This window comes from Dicentrarchus labrax, unplaced genomic scaffold, assembly GCF_905237075.1.
Source record: "Dicentrarchus labrax unplaced genomic scaffold, dlabrax2021, whole genome shotgun sequence".
NCBI classification, from domain to species: domain Eukaryota; kingdom Metazoa; phylum Chordata; class Actinopteri; family Moronidae; genus Dicentrarchus; species Dicentrarchus labrax.
Genome location: NW_026136723.1, coordinates 16,693,845 through 16,700,084, shown reverse-complemented (window position 1 = coordinate 16,700,084; position 6,240 = coordinate 16,693,845).

Sequence of the window (6,240 nt, the reverse complement as noted above, 5' to 3'; positions counted from 1 at the left end):
CAAAATATTTGATCCAACTGTCAGAACCGTTCAATACACATTTCAGTGCTACGGTTTTCTATTGCGATAAAAGTAACAATTAGTAACATGTTCTTACTCAGATTGTAGGGAAAACTACAGAGGGTGAAGTTTTACTTTAGTGAAACCTGGAACAGACAGAGAGGGACAGCAGGCTGCTCATGCTGTAGAAAATGTGCAAGTAGACTGTATTTGTGTGCATTGAGTGCTGCACACTATAAATGACGTGGGGATTGCTCTGTGTTGTGTACGGTCTGAAACTGTGAGAGTGTCCACTAACTGCAGATACGGCTAAACCAACAGTTTGCACAGTGGCACAGTTCATACTGACACACCTGTGGTTAAAGGATAACAACAGGGTGACATACAGCAGACAGTCAGTTCCTGGTGATGAGATGATATTTTCAGAGATTTTCTGACAGCTGCACAGCTTCAAATCAGGGCAATTTACAATGTAATTAGTGGTTTGTCAGATTTACACACATCTACAAATAAACCTTTGGAGTAAGAAAACAGACTCTGGTGGTGAGCTGTCACTTCCCCTCCAACAACCTCTGATGTTTCGTAGTTTCATCAGTTTAATCGTGTTAAATGTGATTTTCTCTCTACATAATCCTAAATGTGATTTCTGTTGATTTCTGGATTCTGTTATCACAGGATGGATGGGTGAGTGGTTTTAGAAGACCATGAACTCACCCTGAAAGCCAAAGTGCTGCCATCTGCTGTCAACTCCAAGATTAAAACTTAATGTGGCTTTTTGTGTCAGCTGACACCAGGTGGCAGTACTTCTCTTTCCATTTCTCCCTGCAACAGCTCCTGCCCTTTCCCAGTTGTTTAGTGAGCCCACTGATGGAAGAATCGATTGATACGTTGATGAAATATAGGCCTGCTAACACTAGAAAGATACGTATGGTGACTGTGTGTTTGCCTGAGGTGGTGATGGTGCAGTGATTCTAATGTACAAATTTGGAGCAATGTTTGCCAGTGGATGCTAGCATCAGTTGTATGTTATTTGATTTAAAGGCATGGATCCTTAAATACAAGCAGTGATTTGATCCCGGCTTAAATAGATAGGTTAAATCGTATTCGTTGGTGAGTAGTTTAATGTGATGTGCGTATCTAGAGACCAAATGTGACACAAACTGGCATAGACTTGGTTTAATGAAAAAAATGGCTAACATTTGCCTTGCATCCTTGTATTCAGACATTCGAGACGTACAGCAAAACCTTTTGTGCTTCTCAGGTAGATGGCATAAAATCCATGTTAACAGATTAAATCTTCCTATTACCAAGCATGCATGCAAAGCAGATTAAAAACCTGGGCGTTTCAACATGCACCATACGCTGGTTCACAGATTAATATATCTGATGTTAAAATTTTCTGTGACAATTTATCTGATATTATCTAAACAGCTGACTGCTGTGAATTCCACCAATTCGGCTCTTAGACTGAAAACAGACTGAAACAAATGCAAAGAATGCAGTAAAAGTACAATTTACTGATGTGTGTTTGTCACACTGATTTTCTGTGGTACATGCTGTGCTGTAAGTCTAAACTGTGTACAGGCCTCAGTTTATTATAGTGTGTTTATTTCCTCGTGGGCATGAGCACTGCTGTGTGTTTGAGCGTACACACACAGAAGCAGTCATCAAACATTGGCCTTGTGGGCAACCACACACTGCTCTATTCTTTTCTGTGTATGTGTGAGTGTGTGTTTACGTGCATGTGTGTGTGCATGAGCCTCCTTCCCATTCACAGGCCCTTTTGTGTGGGTGTCTGTCAGCGGTGTTGTCTGCAGGCAGGCCCCCATTGTGTTGAACCACTGCTCCTTATTGACACAGGGCCTCTGGCGCTTCGTGTTCCCATGGCCCCCCAGCCACGGCGGACGGAAGGCTGAAACCGGAGCCCCGGACCTGGGGAGAGTTTGTTTGCACTCCCCTTTCTCTCCCCTGGTGCTCCTGGAGCTCTTGTCCATAGTGTGTGTGCGTGTGTGTGTGTGTGTGTGTGTGTGTGTGTGTGTGTGTGTGTGTGTGTGTGTGTGTGTGTGTGTGTGTGTGTGTGTGTGTGTGTGTGTGTGTGTGTGTCTTTGTGTGTCTGTGTGTCTGTGTGTGTGGTGGGTTGGACATTAAAAATCTAAGGTGGAAAGACAGGTAATCATGTGGTCACAGCTGCAGCTGTTAACAGGGGAACCCCAGTTGCGACCATTGTGCGTGTCTGAAGTGTGTGTGTGTGTGTATGTGTGTGTGTGTGTTTCACCTTCACATCATATCGGTCCTTTGCTCTCCTCTGTAAAGACTTTACCCTTCACAGTGAGGCACTCAGAGGTCAAAAGGAGAGCAAACATTAATGGAGAAGATTATTCTCTGATCACTATTATCTCCTCTGTGACCTGCTGTGACCCGCCACTGGTGTTGAGACAAATCTGGTTCTCATGTGCAAAGTGTTCTCAGCAGGATGGCTTAATACTGCACCGCACGTGGCCTGCATTTACACTGCAGCATTGAAACGGACTTTGATGTAGAACAACAGTTTGTACAATTGAACAATTGACAACAAAACTTTATGTTTCTGTCTTTCTGACTAATCTTTCTCATTGTTCTACTTTGAAGGGGCACTCCACTGGTTTTACACATAAAGGTTAGTTTGTTTGTCATGGAGATCCTGTGAAAATAGTTGTATAACGTCCTTTGTGGCTCTGGCAGCTTTCATGAAGTTTGAAGAAAGTCTGAGGCTTGAGACAGGGATTAAAACTTGAGGGCATTTAACACGCTGGCAAGTTCTAATGAAGCATGCGTATAGGATCCAATGTTTTTGGAGCTTGACCCACAGCTAGGGAGTAAAAGTGAGGGTAACTCAGCCTCTGTTGCTTGATTTTAAATGTTCTTTTGTAAGACTTGTCTATGGTAGTATTAAATTACTGGAGTCCCCTTTAACCTGTTGAATGTAACAAATAAACATCAAGCATATTTTAGTTTTTCAATTGTTTTGGGTTTTCATTTCTTCTGTAAACATGAAGTTAGAGTTAAAGGACAAACAGTTTATTCAGTCCTTCCCAGCTGATGGATTTCTTCCATAGTGTTCTGGTGTGCAGAAAAAATCACTGTTGAAAATATCCAAGTTGTGCCAAAGTCCTTAATTTACACAAGATGCTGTTAAAATGTTAAAACCGCAAGTGAAATGTGTGAAATGTGTTTGCTCCTCAATTGAAAAAAAAAAAATGTGTAAACTCCAGTGTGTAGGATCTAGTGGAATCTAACGACGTAGTTGCAGATTACAACTCACACGCTTCACCATAACCTTCCAAAGCCTTTTGTGGCTCAGAGGCAGAGTGGGTTGTTTCCTAATCGGAAGGTTGTGGGTTCGATCCCTGGCTCCTGGTGCCACATGTCAAAGTATCCTTGAGCAAGATACTGAACCCCAAATTGCTCCCGATGCCGTGCATCGGTGTGTGAATGTGTGTGAAAGGGTGAATGTGGCACGTAGTGTAAAAGCGCTTTGAGTGGTCGGAAGACTAGAAAGGCGCTATATAAGTACAGGTCCATTTACCATTTACCATGAGCGAGAAACTTCAGTCGCCATGGTACGCGAATGTGCCTATTTTGTCCCTTTTGGGCTGCTGTACAAACATGGAGGCCTCAACAGAAGGCGACCGTGGCATCTGCAGATAAAAACGTCTCACCCTCAGGTAATGAAAACACAACTATATATAAACACATTGCCATTTCTGCCAATAGATCCTTCTAAATGTTGAATTAATTTTTTTATTTTTAGTTTGTGTAAATATTTTTAAAGTAAAATCAGTCTTGACAGAGACCTGACCCAGCAAAAGAAAAAGTACAACCCAACCTTTGCTCTCATTGCTTTCACTTTGTTGAATTCAAATAAGATAGAGTGACTCAGAGACTCACACACTTTATGAACCTGAGCAGGGGTAGTTGGGGGTAGTTGGGGGGGGTTGGGGGGGTTGATGGGAAACATCAGTTGATGAAATAATATGGGTGCATGTGGGGGTGGAAACGCTCCATCCATCCTTCCATCCGGCTGTGTGTACAATGGAGCTCAGGGCAGCAGAGTGTGCGTGTGTTTATGGCAGGAGGAGACACACACACAGACGCACACACACAAACACACACACACACACACACACACACACACACACACTCACACACACTGTGTTTGCTTGGCGGGCTTTGCTGTGTGAACCTGGCAGGGGCACACAAATAAACACACACACACACACACACACACACACACACACACACACACACACACACACACACACAAGGAAAGGCATTACCATGTGAAAACGAAAGGGCAATTAAGATGTGGAGAGTTTACTGGCTTGTGGTATGGTGGCCTCTCTTCTGTTCTCTTTTTCTTTTCAGCCTCGCTTTATTTAGGGCCACCATCTCCAAGTCAAGGCCAACACGATCAATTCACACACACAGTAACACGCATGCACGCATGCACGCGCGCACACACACGCACACACACACACACACACACACACACACACACACACACACACACACACACACACACACACACACACACACACACACACACACACACACATACACACAATGTGCATGGCAGTGTTTGTGCCAGGTATAAACTTGCCGCCTCAGGCTTCCCCTCTCTCTCTTGTGTCAACAGAAATGTGTGTGTTTGTGTTTTTAATCCTTTCTGTTTACACATGAGTATCTGTGTTTATGATTGTGTCTGTTAATCCAGCCACACACACACACACACACACACACACACACACACACACACACACACACACACACACACACACACACACACACTGTCCTGTTGTGTTCATGCTTGCTTTTTATTTATGGGATTGCATAGTTTTTCTTTGATGTCAATATTTGTGTGTGTGTGTGTGTGTGTGTGTGTGTGTGTGTGTGTGTGTGTGTGTGTGTTCCTGAGGGTCTGCCTGCATCTGTTCATGACCGTGTGTTTGTTTATAAGTGGTGCATGTGGGGTAGAGCATGTGTGTGTGTGAGAATGTGTACACATACCGTATCATCTCAGCGTGTGTCCCAGCGCGTCTATGGTGTCAAAAAGTGACAACACGTGTGTGTGTCTGTGTGTGTGTGTGTGTGTGTGTGTGTGTGTGTCTAAGGGAAGGTGCTGGTTCCCACAGCTCAGATCTAATTCAGCTGTAACTCAATCTCCGTGTGAGTGCCGCTCCTCCGGTGCTCTCCTCTCCCTCTGGAGTGTGTGTATGAGTGTATATACGTATGTGTGTGTATGTGTGTGTGTGGTGGGGAGACATTTCCCCTCTCAGACCCCTTAGTATCATTTTACTGTGTCAACGCCAGGAGCTTGACGGCAGCAGCAGCCACGTTCACACACACACACACACACACACACACACACACACACACACACACACACACACACACACACACACACACAAACACACTCGTATATACAAGTGGGACACCCTACACCTACCATTCAGACATCTCAGAGTTTATGGGACACTGGTGATGTGTGTGTGTTGTTTGTGTATGTATATATGTATATATGTGTGTGTGCATGATTTTCCGGGGGATGAGACATGACATAACACACGTCCTTCCAACAAGCAAAGGACCGACATTTTGTCACTTTCAGGCATGTCTAAGGAAGCAAAGACCCTTCACCAGTAGGCTCAGTTATCAATAAATGTGTCTCTCTTTGTGTATTTATAAGTGCTGCTACGTTTTGGACCAGGTCCTACTCTGCAGCCTTATGTTACCACCAGGTCTCAGATCAGGGTTTGTTGATTATTCCTCGATCTAGGCAGAAAACTAAAGGAGAACGTGCTTTTGAGGTTAAGGTTCCTAACATTTTTGGGCTTAAGATCTGTGTAATTCACTCTTATTTCATTTTATTTTCTATTTTATGGTGTTGTATTCTTCCTATGTTTATGTTTGTGTTTATGTCTGTTGTCTTATTTCTTTTGTAAAGCACTTTGTGATGCTCTGTAAGTTACTTATTATCTGTTATTATTACTATGTTAGTGATTAAGATGATTTTTTAATTAAAGTACAGATGAGACATGAAATATAGTCAAATACAGTCATTCAAATTACAGTAAAGGTGCCCTCTTGGATGCCCTTATGGTAGATAAAAGGTGTTCCCTCTAGGCTGTATAGATGCTATAAAGTGAATTGGCCTCTACATGCTTCTAAATGGTTAATAGTTCTCTGTGAGTTTTTATACTT